At 39.9% G+C, this 24,180-nt stretch overlaps 1 non-coding gene across 1 annotated transcript; it reads right to left on the bottom strand.

Annotated features, from left to right (window-relative positions):
- Window positions 1–14,302: 14,302 nt before the first annotated feature.
- On the bottom strand, window positions 14,303–14,409 carry LOC113000244 (small nucleolar RNA R71). The gene has a single exon (XR_003265535.1). It is a non-coding gene; the product is annotated as a small nucleolar RNA R71 (small nucleolar RNA).
- Between the last annotated feature and the right edge of the window lie 9,771 nt (window positions 14,410–24,180).

Consider the following 24,180-nt stretch of genomic DNA (forward strand, 5'->3'; position numbering starts at 1 on the left):
TGTATCTGAACGTTGAAATTCAAATTCAATTGTGAAGAGTCACATCTTTTCATAAAATGCATTGTGTAATCGATTACATGATTATGGTAATCGATTACCAGTGACAAGTTTTGAAAAAAAGGTCAAGAGATGTAACTCTTGACATGATTTTCTCAAGGTTATAACTCTTCCAATGGTTTTCTTGACCAGACATAAAGAGTCTATAAAAGCAAGACCTTGACTTGCATTCACAACAACTTCTACAACTTCTTGAACAACTTTTGAGATATCTTTAAACCTTTAGTACCTTTACAATTCTTTCCTACTCATCTTTCTTTCTTCTTCTTCCTTTGCCAAAAAGCTTTCTAAGTTTTCTGTTTTCCAAACTTTGTTCTTCTGCAAGTGAAAATTTTGCAGAAAACAAAAGTGTGCTAAATCTTTTCATTTTCTTCTCCCTTTGCCAAAAAGAATTCAACAAGGACTAATCATCTGAATTCTTTTTGTGTCTCTCTTCTTCCTTTTCCAAAAGAACGAAGGACTAACCGCCTGAATTCTTTTGTGTCTCCCTTCTCCCTTTCCAAGAGATTTCTCTTGATTCTTCCCTTTCCCTTAAACAAAAGATTTCAAAGGACTAACCGCCTTAGATATCTTTTGTTTCCCCTTACAAAGATTCAAAGGACTAACCGCCTGAGAATTCTTTGTCTTAACACATTGGAGGGTACATCCTTTATGGTACAGGTAGAGTGTACATCTACTTGGGTTGTTGTAACTGAGAACAAGAGTGGGTACATCTCTTGTGGATCAGTTCAAGTGGAGGGTACATCCCTTGCGGATCTTTGCTTGTAAAGGATTTTACAAGGTTGAAAGAAATCTCAAGAACCGGTGGTTGCTTGGGGACTGGATGTAGGCACGGGTTGTTGCCGAACCAGTATAAAATTCTAGTGTTTGTTTTCTTCTTCCTTACACTTTTTAATTTCCGCTGTGTACTTTATTTTATGCTTTACTTTTGTTCAAGTTACATAACTTAGTAGTAAAGCCGAATTGAATCTAGTAACATTAAGAAGGATAAGTTTTAATTAGTCAAGGTACATTAATAATTAATTCAACTCCCCCTTCTTAATTATTCCGAGGCCACTTGATCCAACAAGTGGTATCAGAGCAGGTATCTTGTAGAAAGTTTCACAACTTCAAGATTCATGGCCTCCTCAAATTTTTTGTTTCTGGAAGGAAACTCCATCCATAGGCCACCTATCTTTAATGGTGAGGGTTACCACTATTGGAAAACCCGTATGCATATTTTCATTCAAGCCATAGACTACAACATTTGGGAAGCAATAGAGTTAGGACCTTTCATCCCTACCATAGTAAATGAAAGTACTAGTGAAACCAATGTGAGTGCTTTAGAGAAGCCTAGAGATCAATGGTCTGAGGAAGATAGGAGAAAAATTCAATACAATCTTAAAGCCAAAAATATCATCACTTTTGCTCTAGGAATAGATGAATATTTTAGAGTGTCAAACTGTTCAAATGCCAAGGAGATGTGGGAAACACTACAACTTATTCATGAAGGCACCACTGATGTGAAAAGATCTAGAGTCAATACCCTTACACATGTGTCACAACCTACCCTTCGGCGGAAGGCGACGTGAGGGCTCACAGGTGCGTCTTCCAAGGAAAAACATCGGAAAAACTGGAAAGGGTGTGGTCTACGAACTTTAAGTGTGAAAGGGGAGTTGTTTTTACGCACGGGGAAGGTATTAGCACCCCACGCGTCCGTACATGGGACAACAGCCTTTAACCAAGTGTGCAATATCATGTCTTCGATTTGTTTTATTTTCCCTTTTTTTTACGTTTTTATGTCTTTTTTTATCTTTTTGTGGTCGACAAGGGTATTTCCCTTGCTCCTACGTATTCCTCAATTGCGATGAGGAAATCAGACCTACGTAATTCTTTCAGAACTGAACGTTGGTTAAGTTGTTTTTATCTTTTTTTGCAAGATATATTTTGGCCGAACAAAAGTCGTTTAAGGCATTGGACCATTAAATGATCTTTTGATTTTTGGAAAGGAGAGAAACGTTAAGGCATTGGACCATTAATTATCTCTTGGTTTTGAAAGGAGAGAAACGTTAAGGCGTTGGACCATTAACGATCTCTTGGGGTGGTCGACAAAAGCGGGGCTTTTGCTCCTACGTATCCTTAATTGCGATGAGGAAATCAGACCTACGTAGTTCTTGCAAAAACGGTAAAGTTACATGTTGATTTTATGCTTTTGAACGGTCCATGTTAACCGATAAAAGCAAAGAGGACCGTTTAAGGCGTTGGACCTTAAAACGGTTTTTAGTGATTTTTGCGGACAAAGCATGATTTGTGAGTTGATTTTAGCCTTAGTTTCACTTTGGTTATTAGTCAATTCATTCAAGGAAACTTCCAAAGAAAAATATCCGATTGATTTTTTTGATTATTTTATTCAAAGATATTTTGATTATTTTATTATTATTTTTTAAAGATATTTTGATTATTTTATTATTATTTTTCCTTTTTTGGTTTAACCGTGGTTACAGTATGAACGATCGGTTATATTTTTCTTTAATAGGGATTAAACGAGATTACAACGCAAATGATCGGTTGAAATTCATTTTATCATTTATTAGGCGAGATAACGGCTTAAACGATCGGTTAAAGCTCGTTAAAAACGAAAGAAAAGAAAACTGAAAGTGAACGAAATAAAGATGAAAGCCAACAAAACAAGAAATGAATTGAAAGTCTCGGATTCGAAAACTTACTGGTTGAAGAACGAAGAACGGCGGAAAACCTTCACGGATTTGCTCACATAAACGTCTCGGAAGCATTACGGAAGCACCTCGGCTTGGATTTTTTCCACGAAATTTTTTTTCACTAATTTCAAGAGAATTCTCAATACTAGAGGGGTCGAACATCTTTGCTCTGCCCTCTTTCCCCTATTTATAGGAGAAAAGAGGGAGGTGGTTATCGCCCAGCTCACCCAGGCGAGCAAGGTTGCTTTCACCAGAAGGCACCCCCATTTTCACTAAATACACCCCTTTGTGTTTTTTTATTGATTTCTTTCCGAAACGTTATAGAACTTTACGGATTACGTAACGACACCTATTTTCTTTCTAGAATGTTGTGAAACTTTACGGATTGCACAACGATGCATTTTTTTCCTTCCGGAATGTTGCGAAACTTTACGAATTGCGCAACAATGCTTGTTTTTTTCCTTCCAAAATGTTGCGAAACTTTACAAATTACATAATGATGGGTGTTAAACATTTTTGAGGCAGTCAAGCGAAGGTCGCATGCCAACAAATAATGATCCCTAGACGAAATTAGGGTATGACAACAGGAATATGAATTATTTAGGATGAACCCTAATGAGAACATCCAAAGTATGCAGAAAAGATTCACACACATAGTCAATCATCTTGCCTCCTTAGGAAAAACCTTTCCTAATGAAGATTTAATTAATAAAGTTTTGAGATGCCTAAGTAGGGAATGACAGCCCAAGGTAACTGCCATTTCTGAAAGTAAAGATCTTTCTTCTATGTCTCTTCCACTTTGTTTGGCAAATTGCAGGAATATGAAATGGAACTTCAACGACTTAATCAAAATGAAGAAACCGACAAAAAGAAAAGAAGTATAGAACTTAAATCCTCCTCATCAATGCAAGAGGAAAATGAAGATGAAGAATCAGAAGATGAAGAAGACTTCTCACTCTTTGTGAAGAAGTTTCAAAAATTTGTCAAGAAGAGAAGAATCGAGAGGCGTCAAAACTTCAACAATGGAAAAAGATCTCAAGAAGACTCTCAAATTCTTAGATGCTACAAATGCAACCCACTTGGTCACATCAAAGCAAATTGTCCCTCAAATGAGGAATGGCCTGAGAAGAGTGAAAAGAAAAGGTATGAAGAAAGAAGGACCAAGAAGGCTTACATTGCATGGGATGACAATCACTCATCCGATGGTTCAGAGAAGGAGATCAACCTTCTAACCAAGGACTATGAGAGCGATGAGAACATCTCTCAAGAAGATTAAGCAAAAAGCAAAAATATGACTTTCATCTTTGAAGATCTAGACACTTAAATCATGAAAAAGGTAACATCAAAACCATTCTCTTTTAAATTAATTTGGTTGAAACTTTCCTTTCAATTAACTTGTTATATGATGACTAACAAAATTTTATTTGTTTGTCTTGATTGATTGAAATTGTGAGTATGTGTTTATATGTTTTGATTGAGTTAATTTTCTTTCTCAAAGCATGAAATTTCTTTTTAAATATTAGATAATGTCTATGATCTTTATTCTTCAATACTTGTGTTGATTATTTTGATATAATTGTATATATACAATGACTATTTTTTTAAAATGATTATGAATGATTTTGAATGTGATATGTGAATTACTTGCTTAAGGTTCTTTCATAAAGTGTTTTAAAAAATTTAATGTTATATATTTTTTTAAAAGTATTTTGATTTTCATTCAAATCCATTTTCCCTTAAGAGTCATTCAGCATTTAGTTTGGCTAAAATGCTCTCTGGTAATCGATTACTACAATAGTGTAATCGATTACAGACAGTTAGGAAGAGTGTAATCGATTACCAAATGTTTAATCGATTACAACGCATCCCTGCTCATATAAATTCAGATTTCAAAATCAGAAAACTGCAACCCTTCAATCCTCTCGCGAACCCTCGTTCCCAATTCATATTTCTACCATATCTTGCCCATTTCTTGTCCAAATCAAGTCCCATAAATCCCAAAATTCTTCTTTTTTCATTCTCTTTCACTTCAACCGATTGAAATTTCAAATAACTCCTCAAATGGCGGAATCATCGAAAAAGTGAAAGGGTTCTTCGAGTCGAAGCCAACGACACTCTGAGGCTCAGGAAACACAGATTCCCTCTTCCATTTCCTCTTCCTCACTGTTCTCATCAGAAGAACAACGGATACAATACACAAACCTTTTCTCCTCTCGTTCCATTATCGATCCTAAGTTCATAGACATGGATTTCTTTTCCAATGAGAGTTTTGAATGCATTCAGGCATTTCAGAACTCAAATCTCATTCCTTTTATGTCTTTGAAATTTCCTGTTTATTCTGAATTAGTTAAAGCTTTTTATTCTAACCTCGAAATTCAAGAAAGCACTTTGATTTTTGAGATTTTTGGGATAAAAATGGTCATTGACCAATCCCTATTTTATGACTTGACCCAATTATCTAGTGAAGGTGTACCATTTGAAGGTGCACTGAATGATGATTGGAAATTTGATTTTTCTATACATGATACTCGCCAGTTAGTTTGCACCAACCAAGCGGATATGATCGGAAGGCTGCTTGCCGGTTCATTGGCTTTTGAAAGCCACATCCTTCACTATCTTATTGTGTGTATTTTACTTCCAAGATCTTCAAACCTTGCACAAGTTTTTGAAGAAGATCTTATTGTCATGTGGGCTTTTCATACCGGCCGACAAATTGATTGGGCACACTTAGTACGATATCGCATGCATAAGGCATTGCGATTAAATGCTCCTTTACCATATCCACATTTAGTCACTCTTTTCCTTCAACACTTTAACATCCCTCTTAATTATGAACCTTATGTTCCAATCAAGAGATCCTTCTTGATCGGTGCTGCTGTGATTGCATCTTTTGGTTACCGTAAAGAGCGTGATGACTCTTGGGTAAAAAAGGGTGCTCAACCCAATGATGATGAAGGACACTTACCAGTAGGAGAGGATTCCTCTCTCCTTCAAAGTATTTTGGACAGGTTTGATGGACTTCAAACCTATGTTGGTGAAAGGTTTGATGCTTTGGAACAACAAGTGGACATGCAATTCGACGAGATGGACTCAAGGATCACCAAGGTTGAAGGAGATGTCACTTTCATCCGCACATGCTTTGATCTACCACCACCACCAACAGCAGCATCATCTTAGATTTTACTAATTTTTAGTATTGTTAGTACTTTGATTTCAAGCCGTTTATTTGGCTATGTTTTAAAAACACTTACTAGCATTTTTATTTATTAGTAGTTTTATTTGGTTATTATGAATGACTTTCTGGATTATATGACATTCTATGAAGTATTATCTTTCTAGTTTGATGAATGGTTAAGTTATCTTGTTTGATTGTTTTCTATTCTCTTGTATGATTAGTCATTTATGTATGGTTTTATATTTCTTACGCACTTTGGCTTGTTGTTGATGCCAAAGGGGGAGAGAATATAGGGATTAAATCAAGAACTCATATAATTAAATAACTTAATTTCAAGTGAAGCTTAAACTCAAAAACAAAGGGGGAGAATATGGAGAATTAAGTGCGTAATCGACTAGGAAAAAGAATGTGTATGTGTTTCTTGATTTCAGGGTTGTCATCATCAAAAAGGGGGAGATTGTAGAAACAAGCTTCATGATGATGAATCAAGTAGTTTTGATGATGACAAAAAGCCCAAAAGAATGATTTCAAGATTGAGTCAACAAATTCAAGATCAAGATTAATTTCAAGATCCAAGCAAAGACATCAAGAAGAATCAAGATTCAAGAGAAGAAATCAAGAAGCAACAAGTCAAGACTTCACAAGGGAAGTATTGAAAAGGATTTTTCAAAAACCAAACATAGCACAGTTTTGTTTTACAAAAGAGTTTTCTCAAATTTTTCTAAGCTATCAGAGTATTTACTCTCTGGTAATCGATTACCAGTTTCTTGTAATTGATTACCAGTGATAAAATTTGATTTCAAAAATCTTTTAACTGAATTTGCAACATTCCAAATAATTTTTAAATGGTGTAATTGATTACAATATATTGGTAATCGATTACCAGTTGTCATACCCTAATTTCGTCCGGGGATCATCTGTTTGTTGGGGTGCAACCCCTGCTTGACCGCTTCGAGGTACTTGACACCCATCGTTAGGCAATCCGTGAAGTTCCGCGACATATCGGGAGTTGAAAGGACGTGTTAATGCGCAATTCGTAACATTCCGGAAGCCAAAGAAGGGATGATTGCGTAATCTGTAAGGTTTCGTGACATTACGGAAAGAAAACAAGTATTGTTACGTAATTCGTAAAGTTCCGTAACGTTACGAAAAAAGAATCAGCAAAAAGGGGGGTAGAGGGTGTATTTAGTAAACAGGGGGGGTACAAATAGCAATCAGGCCCACTTGGGCCTTCCAGGATCTTCCAACAGAAGGCGGTGTCTTCTGGTGGAAGCGCGAGCTGAGCTCGCCTGGGTGAGCTGGGCGGCAACCACCACCCTCTTTTCCCCTATAAATATGGGGAGGAGGGCAAAAAAAAAATGTTCAACCCTCCAGGTATCTTAGAATCACTTAAAATTAGTGAGAAAAATTGTTTCCGTGAAGAAAATCCAAGCCAAGGCGCTTCCGTAACGCTTCCGAGACTTTTCCGTGGGCGATTTCGTGAAGGTTTTCCACCATTCTTCGTTCGTTCTTCGGTCTTCAACCGGTAAGTTCCCAAAATCGAACTTTTCAATTCATTCTATGTACCCTTAGAGGTCCCCATTTGTTTCGCATGCTTTTATTTTTATTTCATTTACTTTTCGTACCCCCTTTTGGCGTGCTTTAGTCATTTATTTAAGTCGTTTCCTCGCCTAATAAAAACTAAAATAAATTTCCACAGTTCATTTGAATTGTAACATCTTTTAATTTCTGTTAAAATGAAATCCGACCGTTCTGTCATGCCGTAACCACGTTTAAAACCAAAAAGAGGCAAAATAATAATATAATAATAAAAAAATATCTTTTAATATAATAATAAAAAAAATCAATCGAACGTTTTTCTTTGGGATTTTTCTTTCTTAATCGAATTGACTAATAACCAAAGTGAAACTAAGGCTAAAATCAATTCATAAATCAAACTTTTGTCATCATTTAAAAATCCATTTTTAAGGTCCAACGCCTTGAAATGGTCTTTTCCGCTTTTATTAGTTAAACGTGGACTTCTAAAGCCTAAAGTCAACACATAGCTTTGTTACCTCTTTAAAAAAAACAAGAGATCATTAATGGTCCAATGCCTTAATGTTTTCTCTCCTTTCAAAAGAATCGAAAGATTGTTTAATGGTCCAATGCCTTAAATGACCTTTCATTCAATCAAAATATATCTTGCAAAAAAGGATAAAAATAATTTAACCAACGTTTAGTTCTCAAAGATCTATGTAGATCTGATTTCCTTACCACAATTGAGGAATACGTAGGAGCAAGGGAAACACCCTTGTCGACCACAAAAAGATAAAAAAATATATAAAAGGCATAAAAAGATATAAAAAGCATAAAAAGGGAAGATAACACAAATTGAAGTCATATTCGCACATTTGATTAGAGGCTGCCATCCCTTCTGACGGACGCATGGGGTGCTAATACCTTCCCCGTGCGTAAATACAACTCCCGAATCTTTCACTTAAAGTTCGTAGACCACGTCTTTTTCCGGTTTTTCCGACGTTTTCCTCAAATAAACGTTGGTGGCGACTACGCGCATTTTCCTTTTGTGGAAGACGCATCCGTGAGTCTCGCGTCGCCCTCCCGCCGAAGGGTAGGTTGCGACAGTTGGTGACTCCACTGGGGACTATTGTTAGAGAGTTAGGCCAATCAATCAGTGTGCTTTGTTTACCATGACTTCCCTTTTGTTCTTTTTCTTTGTCTTTTTTTCTTATCTTCTTGTGTACATAAACTCTTTTAATGCTTTTAGTGTGTTTTAAAATGTATGCATGAGGTAAATATTTATTCATTTGATGCACACAAACACCAACACTATTTGCACACACGGTGAGTTGAAAAAAAGGGCCATATACCCGGGTTCGTGAGAACATAAGGAGTGGAGGTGAATCTGTGATCATGCTAGGTCTTCGACTTGCTTGATTACAGTGAACCCTCATCTAGAGTTTTTCTCTTTGATAACATATTGTTGCTAGTAGTCCCTACTGCTGCAATATGTTCTTCGAAGGGGATGATACCTCTAGAGACCGTCAAGAGAGATATGACCACCTTGGGAATTATCACTAAAAGCCCTTTTAGCTCCCTCCCATGTAGGTCCCTAAAATAGGGGCACGAAGCAAACACACTGCGTGCCATTTCCCACACTGCCATGCATGTAGTCAAATGTCATGTACCCCTTTGATTATATTTGTTTGTGGATAGTGTCGTACTATGTACATTCCCATGTTGTGCCTTATCATGCATGGGTTTCGTCTTGATCCCCTCTCTTTGGCAAACCAACGGAAAGTCCGTGTCACCTTCTTAAATAGATACGTCTGGCACCGTGCTACCCCAAGACGTTGTGTCTAAGAAGGAGACAATTTCCCGGGCTCCCGTATTCATAAATTGCATCTGTGTCATATGTATTTCTTCATGCATTCATCCATTCCACCCATGATAGATGTCGGAGTTTTGATTCGCACTGGGTTTTTGTTTCACTTTAGTAAAACATGGGAACAAATCAAACTGGAAAAAGATTTTATCAAGTCAAGATTAAGGTCCTAGATATCACCAGCATTAAGGAGTTGGGGCGGTTGATGGGACCTCTCCAAATGCAAGCCTTCCGCAAGGCGTACGGAAAGATTTTAGATTTGACCATAGCAGAGATATCCACGGAAGCTGTTGTATCACTCACCCAATACTATGACCAGCCTTTGAGATGCTTCACGTTTGGAGACTTCCAATTAGTACCGACTGTTGAAGAATTTGAGGAGATTCTAGGATGTCCTCTTAAGGGAAGGAAACCGTATCTTTTCTCCGGGTTTCTTCCCTCGAGCAAGATTGCAGTTGTGGTCAGGGATTCGGCAGCAGAATTGGATCGTGTAAAGCAAACTTGAAACGGCGTAGTAGGCCTATCACGGAAGTACTTAGAAGGCAAGGCAAGGGATATGGCGAATCAAGAGGAGTGGGTCCTGTTTATGGACGTATTAGCATTGCTAATCTTTGGGGTTGTCCTCTTTCCAAACATGGACGGTTTGGTGGACCTAGCCGCAATTGATGCTTTCCTTGCATATCACCATAGCAAAGAAAGCACGGTGGTAGCTATCTTGGCAGACTTATTTGACACGTTTGACCGAAGGTGCGAGAAGAGTAGCGCACGAATCATCTGTTGTTTACCCACTCTTTGTGTATGGTTGGTTTCGCACCTATTCCAACAAGACATAAGGCATCCATGTCCGCTCCGAAGCCATCGCTCGTGTGTCGAAAAAAGAAGAGTAGATTGGGACCAACACTTGGCCAGGATAAGAGGCAGAACAATCAACTGGTTTCCTCGATGGAAGGAATGAAAGGAGGGAGTTCTCTTCTCATGTGGGGGCTACCCAAACATCCAGTTGATAGGAACGAGGGGTTGCATTAACTACAATCCCGCACTTGCTATAAGACAGTTAGGGTACCCCATGAGGGGAGCATCGACGGAAGAGAGCTTTTCTCCTTTCCTTGTGAGATATTTCGGCGCGCAAGGTTTCAAGGTTATACATAGAGTCCATAAGGCGTGGGAAGGCCCGTTAAGGAAAGATAAAGAACTTAGGGGCATCCGTAATGGCATCATCGGTGGTTATCATGAATGTCTGAAAGTTCGTACACGAGGGTTAGATTGGCTCTCCAAGTTGAAAATTATCAATGAGGAGAACTTCGAAGCTCTGGAAGAGGATGAAGAAGTCCGAGCTCTAAAAACCGAACTAGGAAAAGCAAGACTTGCCAAAGAAAAATTCAAGTTGGTCGCTACAGACGTCTGGAAAGAGTGTGCCGAGTTATGAGAAGAAAATGCAGCTACCGCAAGAGCCCTTGAACAAGAAACCAAGAGGGCTCGCAAGGAAGAGCATGGCCGAGACAAATTCCGTGGAGCTTTGTGGGGCAGCAACAGTGAGCTCAAGCTTCGAAGGGAAGAAAAAGACCAATCACGAGCACATAGCATGGTCTTGAAAGAGGAGTTAGCTGCTTGTTCAAGGTCCAAAAGAAACTTGTCTCAGCGTTTATGCGAGACAGAGACCAACATGTTAGCCATCGTCAGCAAGTACCAAGAAGAACTAAATCTAGCCACGACCCACGAGCATAAAGTGGCGGATGAGTATGCCCAAGTGTACACGGAAAAGGAGGCTAGAGGAAGGGTGATCGACTCATTACATCAAGAGGCAACAATGTGGATGGACCGATTTGCTCTTACCTTGAACGGGAGTCAAGAACTTCCTCGATTGCTAGCCAAGGCCAAAGCAATGGCGGACACCTACTCCGCCCCCAAGGAGATCCATGGACTTCTCAGCTATTGTCAGCATATGATAGACTTAATGGCCCATATAATTAGAAACCGCTAGGAAGATTGTATTGTCGCTCAGATCTTGACTAGTTATAACTTTTTGAATAAAATGAGTTTATCCCATGTTTTTACTCCAAAGATCAGTGCGAATCAAATCACTCCCACATTTTATCTCTAGCATGCATTCATTTTTCTTTACCTACTCCTCACGTTTGGCTTTTTAGGAAAAACCGCCATAACTAAACACGCCCCAAGGCATCCCTATCGCACCAGATCCAAATCTAGGACAATGGGTGACCAAGAGGAGACACAGGAACAAATGAAAGCTGACATGTCGGCTTTGAAAGAGCAAATGGCTTCCATGATGGAGGCCATGTTAGGGATGAGACAACTCATGGAGAATAACGTGGCCACCGCTGCCGCTATTAGTTCGGCTGCCAAAGCAGACCCAACTCTCCCAGCTACCGCACACCATCCTCTCCCAAATGGGGTAGGACGAGAAAAGAGCACACTGGGGCACATCAACAACCCCCATTTGGGATACAACCGGGTGGCTTACCCTTATGAACTACCACCTAATTACATGCCACCAGTCATGCGTGATGATGGGGGTCATATCCCTTCCCCCGTCCTTGAAGGGGAGCCTCCTCGATAGTCAGACGAGGTTCACAAGGATCATAGAGAGTATGCCCAAGTAGACGTTGATTTCTAGCCCCCGATCCCCATCGAGGGTCCGGCACCCAACGTACTGCCTCAACCCAACCTCCCAGCACATCCAATATTCTTGTCCACAAAAGGACCACCTCCGGCAGTGGAAGAAAGAAGGAAACTCGATCTCATTGAAGAGAGATTGAGAGCTGTTGAAGGCTTTCGCGACTGTTCGCGTAATGCAATTTTCCATTTCCTGCTTCTAATTACAATTTCGTTCTTGTTTCTTCTTTTACTTTCATTTACGTTTCTGTTTGCATTTTCGTTTCTGTCTCATTTACGTTTCTGTTTATTTACGTTTCTGCTTCATGTTTCATTTACGTTTTCTGTTTGAATCTATGGAAGGCTAAATATTCTGGTGTTGTTTCCTTCTGAGGATGAAGCCCAACTCTCTTTGAGGTTTCATTTATAATGTGGTTCCCTGGCAGTTTTCCCTTCACCAGTTAACCCAAATTCGTGAACATTAATCAGTGCACGTTTCGTGTTCGATTAATTGCCTCTAAGCCTAACTTGTGTTCATGCTTAATGGACAAAGGGCTAACTGGTGTATGTGGTGCCTAATCATGTATTGACAACCCTAAGTTGATTTTCACTTAGTAAATTGAAATAGGGTTGGATTAAGTGTTTAACTGTTAGGGACAAATTCTCCATAACCCAGGATAAGAGAACGGCTTCTGAATCAGAGGAAACAACCCATTTTTAATATTATTAATTTCGTATTCCAGTTTACTTGTTCTGCTCCTTAAATCACAAAACAAACAAACCCCCCCCCCCCAATCGTTGTTGTTACTGCAAGTATATTATGAACATTTGGTTTATCATTGCTCGTTGGGAAACGACCTAGGATCACTTCCTAGTTACTTCATTTTCATGTTTATTTGATTCGGGTACGGCCTCGATCAAATTTGGCACCGTTGCCGGGGAGCAGTGTCCAAAGGTTCATAATAACTAGCTAGTGTTGTGTGTTTAATTCTTTCGTGTTTTAAGTTTAATTGTTAGTATTGTGTTAGTATGTGTGTTAGTGTTATTTAGTGTCCTGGTATTTTGTTTAGTGTGTGTTCTGTTTCAGTTTTCCTATTAAGCACTTTCCCTGTTTCAGTTTTGGGTGTTTTGCTGTGAATAGTATTTTGCGACGGACTTAGTGACCACTTTTGCTTGCGGCAAAACAGAGTAGTAGTAGAAATCAAGTAGAGACGGATTTTAGCGACCACCCATGCTGAATTATTTGAGATTTTTTGTTTTAGTAGCTAGGGTTGTTATTTTTGGCTGAATTTTTTTGTGGTAACTTCTTTTAATCTATATTTTGTGGGAAAAATAGCTAGAGCCTTTAGTTTGGTCAGATTTGAAAGTTCCAAAAAAGTAGCAAATTTTGTTTTTGTCGAAACTTCAAACGACCATAACTTTTGCTCCGGTTATCAGAGTCGCAATTATTATATATGTATTTGGGGTAGAAAAAAATTTCCTACGCCGTGGCAGCCAGCCTAGCTGAGGTCTCCATCGTCCAAAAAAAAGTGATTCTGTCAAAAGTTTTTTATTTTTCAAGTTTTATTCACTTATTTTTCTTAACCTACCATTTTTAGATTCCATAGTTAGACTTTGAGTTTTTGCCTGAAATTTTTTGTGCTATCTTCTCATCATTTTATAAGGTTGATCACAAAATTTCAAGTCATTTGGAGATCATTTGAGGGTAGCTGTAGTTCAAACCTACACCTTTATTTACATGACAAAGCAACTAGTTGTGCATGCTGAATGTAGTGTATGACTAGAGGCAATCCATCTGACTTACAACCCTTTGATCTTGAGATAGATAGGACATTTCATAGATTAGTTAGGCATCATTTTATACCTTTTGATCATCCTGAGCATTCCATTACTGGTGAATCTGTGCATTCTGTTATTGGTGATTTTGAACATCCTGATTTTGAGCATTATAATTTTGAGCATTCTGATTCTGAGCATTCTGATTTTGAACATTCTGAGAACATGGCACAGCCTCCACCCTGTGAGAGGACTCTAAGGGAAATGGCTGCACCTGATTTCACCTACGAAAGCTTGTGCATCCAATACCCTGATGAGGATGCTCCATATGTTCTTAAAACTGGACTAATTCATTTGCTTCCAAAGTTTCATGGCCTTGCAGGTGAAGACCCGCACAAACATTTGAAGGAATTTCATATTGTCTGCTCCACCATGAAACCCCCAGATGTCCAAGAGGATCATATATTTCTGAAGGCTTTTCCTCATTCTTTAGAGGGAGTGGCAAAGGATTGGTTGTATTACCTTGCTCCACGGTCCATCACGAGCTGGGATGACCTTAAGAGAGTATTCTTAGAAAAAAATTTCCCTGCTTCTAGGACCACAGCCATCAGGAAGGATATCTCAGGTATTAGACAACTCAGTGGAGAGAGCCTGTATGAGTACTGGGAGAGATTTAAAAAACTATGTGCTAGTTGCCCTCACCATCAGATTTTGGAGCAGCTTCTTCTCCAATATTTTTATGAAGGACTCAGTAATATGGAGAGAAGTATGATAGATGCTGCCAGTGGTGGAGCCCTTGGAGACATGACTCCTGCTGAAGCAAAAAATTTAATTGAGAAGATGGCTTCCAACTCCCAGCAGTTTAGCACCAGAAATGATGCTATAGTCATTAGAGGAGTGCATGAGGTAGCTACAAACTCAGCTGCATCATCTGAAACTAAGAAGCTTGAAGGCAAACTGGATGCATTGGTTAACTTGGTAACCCAGCTGGCCTTGAACCAAAAATCTGTACCTGTCGCAAGGGTCTGCGGTTTGTGTTCCTCTGCTGACCACCATACAGACCTTTGCCCTTCCATGCAGCAACCTGGAGCAATTGAGTAGCCCGAAGCTTATGCTGCAAATATTTACAATAGACCTCCTCAACCTCAGCAACAAAATCAACCACAGCAGAACAATTATGACCTCTCCAGCAACAGATACAACCCTGGATGGAGAAATCACCCTAATCTCAGATGGTCTAGCCCTCAGCAACAACAATAGCAGCCTGCTCCTTCCTTCCAAAATGCTGCTGGCCCAAGCAGACCATACATTCCTCCACCAATCCAACAACAGCAACAGCCCCAGAAACAGCCAACAGTTGAGGCCCCTCCACAACCTTCCCTCGAAGAACTTGTGAGGCAAATGACTATGCAGAACATGCAGTTTCAACAAGAGACCAGAGCTTCCATTCAGAGCTTGACTAATCAGATGGGACAATTGGCTACACAATTGAATCAACAACAGTCCCAGAATTCTGACAAGCTGCCTTCCCAAGCTGTCCAAAATCCCAAAAATGTCAGTGCCATTTCATTGAGGTCGGGAAAGCAGTGTCAAGGACCTCAACCCGTAGCACCTTCCTCATCTGCAAATGAACCTGCCAAACTTCACTCTACTCCAGAAAAAGGTGATGACAAAAATTTACCTAACAATTTCTGTGCAAGTGAATCTTCTTCCGCTGGTAATTCTGATTTGCAGAAGCAGCACATCCCTCCATTTCCATTCCCTCCAAGAGCAGTTTCCAACGAAAAAATGGAAGAGGCAGAGAAAGAGATCTTGGAAACATTCAGAAAAGTAGAGGTAAACATACCTCTGCTGGATGCAATAAAGCAAATTCCAAGATATGCCAAATTCTTGAAGGAGCTGTGCACTAATAAGAGGAAGCTTAAAGGAAGTGAACGAATTAGCATGGGCAGAAATGTCTCCGCATTGATTGGTAAATCTGTTCCCCAAATTCCTGAAAAATGTAAAGATCCAGGTACATTCAGCATACCTTGTATTATAGGAATAGTAAGTTTGACAATGCCATGCTAGATTTAGGAGCTTCTGTTAGTGTTATGCCTCTGTCTATTTTTAATTCTCTATCTCTAGGTCCCTTGCAGTCAACTTATGTGGTAATTCATTTAGCTAATAGAAGTGTTGCCTACCCTGTTGGTTTCATAGAAGATGCCTTAGTTAGAGTTGGTGAACTGATTTTCCCTGTTGATTTTTATATTTTGAATATGGAAGATGGATTTTCTAAAGGATCAGTTCCCATCATTCTAGGCAGACCCTTTATGAAAACTGCTAGAACTAAGATAGATATTTATGCAGGCACACTATCCATGGAGTTTGGTGATATAACTGTTCATTTTAATATTCTGGATGCTATGAAATACCCATCTGAAGATCTTTCTGTATTTCGTGCTGAAATAATTGACCATGTTGTTTATGAATACATGACTGATCTTTACTCTAATCTGCATTCCTCTCACTCTTCATGCATTGAGTCTGAAATTGTAATTAATCATATGTCTGAATTTGATGCTGAAAGTGAATCTGAAAGTGATACTGATTGCATGTCTGGTGGTGGTGTTTTACCTCTTGAGATTGATTTTATAGAGTCAGATAGGACTAACCATGTTTCAGGAAGTACACATACCTCTGACTTTCTTTATGAGGTACAGGCTAAGAAACCATCACCTTCTACCACTATCCAGCCGACCACACCAGAATTGAAGCCTCTGCCATCAAATTTAAAATACGCTTACTTGGATGATAGCAAAAGTTATCCAGTGATTATATCTGCCTCCCTTGCTGATGAGCAAGAGGAGAAGTTGTTGTCTATTCTCAAGAAGCATAAGAAGGCTATAGGCTGGACCCTGGCGGACATTCCTGGTATTAGCCCATCCACATGTATGCATCGAATAAATTTAGAGGATGGAGCTAAACCAGTAAGACAGCCACAGAGAAGACTCAACCCGGTGATTCTTGATGTAGTGAAGAAGGAGATAACCAAGCTTTTGCAAGCTGGAATCATTTATCCTATCTCCGACAGCCAATGGGTGAGTCCCGTCCAGGTAGTCCCGAAGAAGACCGGCCTCACAGTGATAAAAAATGAGAAGGAGGAGCTGATTCCTACTCGGGTGCAGAACAGTTGGAGAGTCTGCATTGACTATAGGAGGCTGAACCAAGTTACCAAAAAGGACCATTTTCCCCTGCCATTCATTGACCAGATGCTTGAGCGCCTGGCAGGTAAATCTCACTACTGTTTCCTTGATGGTTTTTCTGGTTATATGCAAATTACTATTGCTCCTGAGGATCAAGAAAAGACCACATTCACCTGCCCCTTCGGCACTTTTGCCTATAGGAGGATGCCTTTCGGCCTGTGCAATGCCCCTGGTACCTTCCAGCGGTGCATGATTAGTATTTTCAGTGATTTCTTAGAAAATTGCATAGAGGTGTTTATGGATGATTTCACTGTATATGGATCCTCTTTTGATGGTTGTTTGGATAGTTTGGAAAAAGTTTTGAATAGATGTATTGAAACTAACCTTGTTCTAAATTTTGAAAAATGTCATTTTATGGTTGAGCAAGGTATAGTTTTAGGCCACATTATTTCCAATAAGGGTATTGAAGTAGATCCTGCAAAAATTTTTGTTATTTCACAATTGCCTTACCCCTCTTGTGTGCGAGAGGTGCGATCTTTTCTTGGTCATGCAGGATTCTACAGGCGCTTTATAAGGGATTTTAGCAAAGTAGCCCTTCCACTGTCCAACTTGCTGCAAAAGGAGGTGGAGTTTGACTTTAATGACAGATGCAAAGAGGCTTTTGATTGCCTCAAAAGAACGCTGACTACCACCCCCATCATCCAGGCACCCGATTGGACAGTCCTTTTTGAGCTTATGTGTGATGCATCAAATTATGCATTGGGGGCTGTCCTTGCTCAGAAAATTGATAAATTGCCCAGGGTGATATATTATGCTTCTAGGACTTTAGATGCTGCCCAAGCGAATTATACTACTACTGAGAAAGAGCTTCTAGCCATAGTTTTTGCTCTTGAAAAATTTCGATCTTATTTGCTTGGTACCCGCATTATTGTTTATACTGACCATGCAGCTCTAAAGTACTTGTTGAAGAAGGCTGATTCTAAGCCTAGGTTGATCCGATGGATGCTCTGGCTCCAAGAGTTTGACTTGGAGATCCGTGATAGGAGCGGAGCACAAAATTTAGTTGCTGATCATTTAAGTCGGATCGAACGTGTAACGGATGCGGATTCACCCATTCGGGATGATTTCCCGGATGATCATTTGTATATACTGTATAGTATTTTTGACTCTCTTTCTACTCCCTGGTTTGGTAACATTGTCAATTATTTGGTTGCTTCTGTTTTTCCTCCCTTAGCATCTAAGGCCCAAAAAGATAAAATTAAAAGTGATGCTAAGCATTTTATTTGGGATAACCCCTACTTGTGGAAATTGTGCAGTGATCAGGTCATTAGACGATGCATTCCAGATCATGAGACTGACTCAGTCCTGCAGTTTTGTCATTCTTCCGCACCGGGAGGTCATCTGGGTGTTCAAAGGACAGCTCGCAAAGTGCTTGATTGTGGCTTTTATTGGCCCACCATCTTTAAAGATGCGTGGAAGATCTGCAACACTTGTGAGCAGTGTCAGAGAGCAGGAAATACACTTACATGGCGACAACAAATGCCTCAGTAACCTATGCTATTCTGTGTGGTGTTTGATGTCTGGGGTATAGATTTCATGGGCCCTTTTCCTGTCTCTTTTGGTTATGTTTACATTCTCCTTGCAGTTGACTATGTTTCAAAATGGGTGGAAGCCAAGCCCACTAGAACTAATGATGCTAAGGTTGTTGCAGATTTTGTTAGATCTAATCTGTTTTGCAGGTTTAGAGTACCTAAAACAATTGTTAGTGATCAAGGAACCCATTTTTGCAACAGAACAATGCATGCCTTGCTTAAAAAGTACGGGGTGGTACACAGGGTATCCACACCATACCACCCCCAGACCAATGGACAGGCAGAAATTTCTAACAAGGAGATCAAGAGAATTTTAGAGAAGATTGTGTAGCCCAGCAGGAAAGATTAGAGTACCAGGCTTGATGATGCTCTCTGGGCACATCGGATCGCCTACAAAGCACCCATAGGAATGTCTCCTTATCGGGTTGTCTTTGGAAAGGCATATCATCTTCCAGTGGAAATTGAGCACAAAACATACTGGGCAGTGAAGACTTGCAACTTCTCTATGGATCAAGCTGGTGAGGAAAGAAAGTTGCAACTGAGTGAATTAGATGAAATCCGCCTAGAAGCCTACGAGAATGCCAAGTTCTACAAAGAAAAGACCAAGAAGTTCCATGATAGCATGACAGTTAAGAAGGACTTCATGGTTGGGCAAAAAGTGTTATTGTATAATTCTAGGCTTGGACTCATGAGTGGTAAGTTGAGGTCTAAGTGGATTGGTCCTTTTGTTGTTACTAATGTTTTTCCTTATGGTACAGTTGAGATCAAAAGCGACTCCACAAACAAGAGCTTCAAGGTCAACGGCCATCGACTTAAGTCATTCCTCACGAACCCTTCTTTAGTGGACGTAGTGGTGGAAGAGACTTCCTTACTCCACCCTACTCTTCCTCCACCATGACTTAGGGAGTTCTTCTCTTCCTATCTCCTTCTTTGCTTTTATTACACTTGTCCGATTCTATTTGATGATTTAATTGTTTTTAATCTCTTAATTGTGCTACATTGAGGACAATGTGTTGTTTAAGTATGGGGGGGAGTGTTCTTTGGTTTTTGTTAGTTTTGTTGGTTTTGTTAATTTGTTAGTTGTGTTAATTTGTTAATGTTGTTAGTTTCGTCGGATTTGTAGTTTAATATTTTGGGTCAATTTTGTGCGCATGTACGACTTTGCATGTTTTTCTTTGAATCATAGGATATGTTCAAGAAATGGGTAATTGTTTTGAAAATAAAAGTTTTTGACATTTTGTGACTTGAAATCTTTGATTCTCCTCTACATGTCATGATAGTTTTGAAAGCTCAATTTGAAAGTGATGAGTTTACCTTTGTGAGAATTTGAGCCATCCATCATCATAATCATTTGGTGTGTTTTGCCCCATTGATTGCTTGCACAATAGCCTTGGCTTGATTCTTGTTGATGCTTCCTAATTCACATGCATATTTGGATATGATTGAGGCAATTTTGTTCTTATAAGCTTCTAGCCAAATGGACTTACCTTGACTTAATTCCTTTGATAGCCCTTTTGAGCCTTGTTTCCCTTTCCTTGTTTTGAAGCTCACTACAAGCCTTAAGTGAAAAACCATGATATCACGATATCCTTAAGGAATTTTGGAGCTTTGGAATTGTTTTGGGAATAAGTGTGGGGGGTTTTTGTTTCATTGGATAACATGTTTTGTTGGCCATACTTCATGATATATTTTGAGCCATACTTGATGTACATTGCATATTGGTTAAATGTTGAACATGCTGAATATGATGCTGTTTCTCAAAGGCTACAGAAAAAAAAATTATTAAAAAAAAGAAGAAGAAGAAGCAGTAAAGTTGAGTGAATAAGATCTTAAATGACAAAAGAATGATGAGACTCTTGGTTCTACTCTTTGTGTTTAAATTTTATCTTTACTTCTTTTTATTTTCTTATGTTTTCTTAATATGCACTTATTCCCCATTGCTCCTCTATTCCTTTGGGATTCAGCCACTTATTCCATATTTTTCCATACCTTGTCCTTGGCCCCATTACAACCTTAAAAGACCTTTTGATCCTCATGTGCTTGTGTTTATGGGTTGATTGTCAATTTTAGAATCTTGCCAAGTTTATGTGGTGTTTGTTTTCATGGGTGCTTTGAGGGTAAATAGTAGCCTAAACACTTGAGAGATAGAGTGTATATCTTGTGAGGCTTCATCACTTTTCATTCTTGAGCTGATTAGCTATTTTGCCATGATTGGGTTGCTTGGATGATTTTCATGAATGTCTTGACTTTTCGAATCTCCTTATGTTAGATGTTACCCATTACTTTCATTCCTTGATGTTCATTGAGAAATATGTGAATGTTTTGTTTGTCTCTCTTTGATATCCTTGGATTTTGTTCTTTGTTTCATTTTGCCCAGGAGTGCAAAAGGCTAAGTATGGGGGGTTTTGATGTGCCATCATTTTCTTCTATTTTCTAAACCCTTTTTGCACCATTTTAATTACTGATTGGTCTTAATTGTCAATTAATTAGGCAGTTTTATTATGTGGGCTCATTTAGCTAATTTGATGTTTTTAATCTAATTTCAGGAATTAATGAAACATTGGGCTTAATCCGGATTTTGGTTATGGACTTGAAGAGGGCAAATAAAGCAGCGCTTACCTTAGTTAATTTCTAATTAGGAAATTTCGCAATTTTATTTTATGTGGTTCAGTGTTTATTTCATTTTGGGCCAGAGTATTGTAATAGGGCCCAGTGACTTCGAGTGACTCTTTTTAAATAGCAGCCTTGGGATTCGTGCAGGGCATTCTGTTATGTTATTCATTATTCAGAGCTTTGTTTAGGTTTTACGTTTTTCTGCTTAGATGCTACTGTTCGCGTAATGCAATTTTCCATTTCCTGCTTCTAATTACAATTTCGTTCTTGTTTCTTCTTCTATTTTCATTTACGTTTCTGTTTGCATTTTCGTTTGTGTCTCATTTACGTTTCTGTTTATTTACGTTTCTGCTTCATGTTTCATTTACGTTTTCTGTTTGAATCTATGGAAGGCTAAATATTCTGGTGTTGTTTCCTTCTGAGGACGAAGCCCAACTCTCTTTGAGGTTTCGTTTATAATGTGGTTCCCTAGCAGTTTTCCCTTCACCAGTTAACCCAAATTCGTGAACATTAATCAGTGCATGCTTCGTGTTCGATTAATTGCCTCTGAGCCTAACTTGCGTTCATGCTTAATGGACGAAGGGCTAACTGGTGTATGTGGTGCCTAATCACGTATTGACAACCCTAAGTTAATTTTCGCTTAGTAAATTGAAATAGGGTTGGATTAAGTGGTTAACTGTTAGGGACGAATTCTCCATAACTCAGGATAAGAGAACGGCTTCCGAATCAGAGGAAACAACCCATTTTTAATATTATTAATTTCGTATTCCAGTTTACTTGTTCTACTCCTTAAATCACAAAACAAACAAACCCCCCCCCCCCCCCAATCGTTGCTGTTACTGCAAGTATATTATGAACATTTGGTTTATCATTGCTCGTTGGGAAACGACCTAGGATCACTTCCTAGTTACTTCATTTTCATGTTTATTTGATTCGGGTACGGCCTCGATCAATTGTCGTTTAATGCTTCCCATCTAAAGCCAAGTTCCATGGTGGTCCGTGCCTTCGACGGCACCCGCCGAGAGGTTAGGGGGGAGATCGACCTCCTTGTACAGATAGGCCCCCATACCTGTCAGGTTACCTTCCAAGTAATGGATATTAACCCGGCTTACAGCTGTCTTTTGGGACGCCCGTGGATTCACTCGGTGGGAGTCGTTCCCTCTACACTTCACCAAAAATTGAAATTCGTAGTAGAGGGGCATTTGGTTATTATGTCGGGCGAGGAAGACATCTTGGTAAGTTGCCCATCCTCTATGCCATATGTGGAAGCCGCGGAGGAGTCATTAGAAATAGCCTTCCAGTCTTTTGAGTTAGTAAGCATTGCCTCTGTAAATTCCTTCTCTGGGCAACCTTGCCTGTCCAATACTAGAGTAATGGTGGCCCGGGTGATGTTGGGGAATGATTACGAGCCCGGAATGGGTTTAGGCAACAACAACGGCGGCAGAACCAGCCTGATAAGCACCAAAGGAAACCGTGGGAAGTTTGGGTTAGGCAATAAACCCACACAAGCGGACATAGGAAAGAGTGTTGCGGGAAGGAAGAGTGGAAGCCAAGGCTCGCAATTGGGACGAAAAGTCGAAGGGGAACCGCCCTGCCACATCAGTAGGAGCTTTATAAGCGCGGGTCTAGGACACGAAGGCCAAGTCGTTGCGATATGTGAGGATGACTCTTCGAGTGGGTCGGATTTGGTACGACCATGCCCTCTTGGTTTCCGACTAGGAAATTGGCGAGTGGAGGAGCGCCCGAACATTTACCCGACAAGCATAATGTAACCCTTTGTGGCTTTTAAACTCTATGGTTGGGCCTAGGCTTTAGAGTTTCCTTTTGTTAAGGCTTTATGTCTTTTGTTCCTGAATTTATAATATAAAGATCTTTCTTCATCTGTTCCTGCGTCTCTACCCATTCTCATTCATTTGCATGTTTATTTCTTTATGCTTAAAACGCTAGATCCGACGACGAGTCCCTCGAAGGTACTAATACCTGGGACCCGACCATCGATTTCAAGCAAGAAACGGACCAGACGGAGAGTGATGAGGATGAGGATGTGGGACTTCCCCCGGAGTTGGAGAAGATAGTTGCCCATGAGGACCAAGAGATGGGGCCTCATCAAGAAGAGACGGAACTAGTGGACTTAGGAACCAGCAATGGGAAAAAGGAAGTAAAGATAGGCAAGGGTATGACCGCACCCATCCGTGAAGAATTGATGGCCCTGCTAAAAAACTATCAAGACATATTTGCCTGGTCATACCAAGATATGCCCGGTTTGAGTTCGGACATCGTACAACACAGATTACCTCTAAATCCTGAGTGTTCCCCAGTAAAACAAAAGCTGAGGAGGATGAAGCCCGAGACATCCTTGAAAATAAAAGAAGAGGTAAAAAAACAATTTGACGCTGGTTTTTTGGATGTCGCTCGGTACCCAGTATGGGTTGCCAACATTGTACCAGTCCTTAAGAAGGATGGGAAGGTGCGAATGTGTGTAGATTATAGGGACCTGAATCGAGCTAGTCCCAAGGACAATTTTCCTCTGCCACACATTGATATCCTCGTGGATAATACGACCAATTTCGCTTTGTTTTCCTTCATGGATGGGTTCTCCGGTTACAATCAGATAAAAATGGCGTCGGAGGTTATGGAAAAGACTACCTTCATCACCCTGTGGGGGACGTTCTGTTATAAGGTGATGTCCTTTGGACTCAAGAACGCCGGGGCAACTTATCAACAGGCTATGGTGGCTTTGTTCCACGATATGATGCACCGAGAAATCGAGGTCTATGTGGACGACATAATTGCCAAGTCTAAAACTGAGGAGGAACACCTTGTCAACTTGCGGAAGTTGTTCGAAAGGCTTAGGAAATATCAATTGAGGTTAAACCCCGCTAAGTGCACTTTCGGGGTCAAGTCAGGGAAATTGCTAGGTTTCATCGTAAGCTAGAAAGGGATAGAGGTGGACCCCGAAAAGGTGAAAGCCATCCTTGAGATGTCGGAACCCCGTACCGAGAGGCAGGTCCGAGGTTTCCTGGGACGTTTGAATTACATTGCCAGATTCATATCACAGCTCACCGTTATTTGTGAGTCGTTGTTCAAACTC

The sequence above is a fragment of the Glycine max genome, chromosome 18 (assembly GCF_000004515.6).
Source record: "Glycine max cultivar Williams 82 chromosome 18, Glycine_max_v4.0, whole genome shotgun sequence".
In the NCBI taxonomy this organism is placed as follows: Eukaryota; Viridiplantae; Streptophyta; class Magnoliopsida; order Fabales; family Fabaceae; genus Glycine; species Glycine max.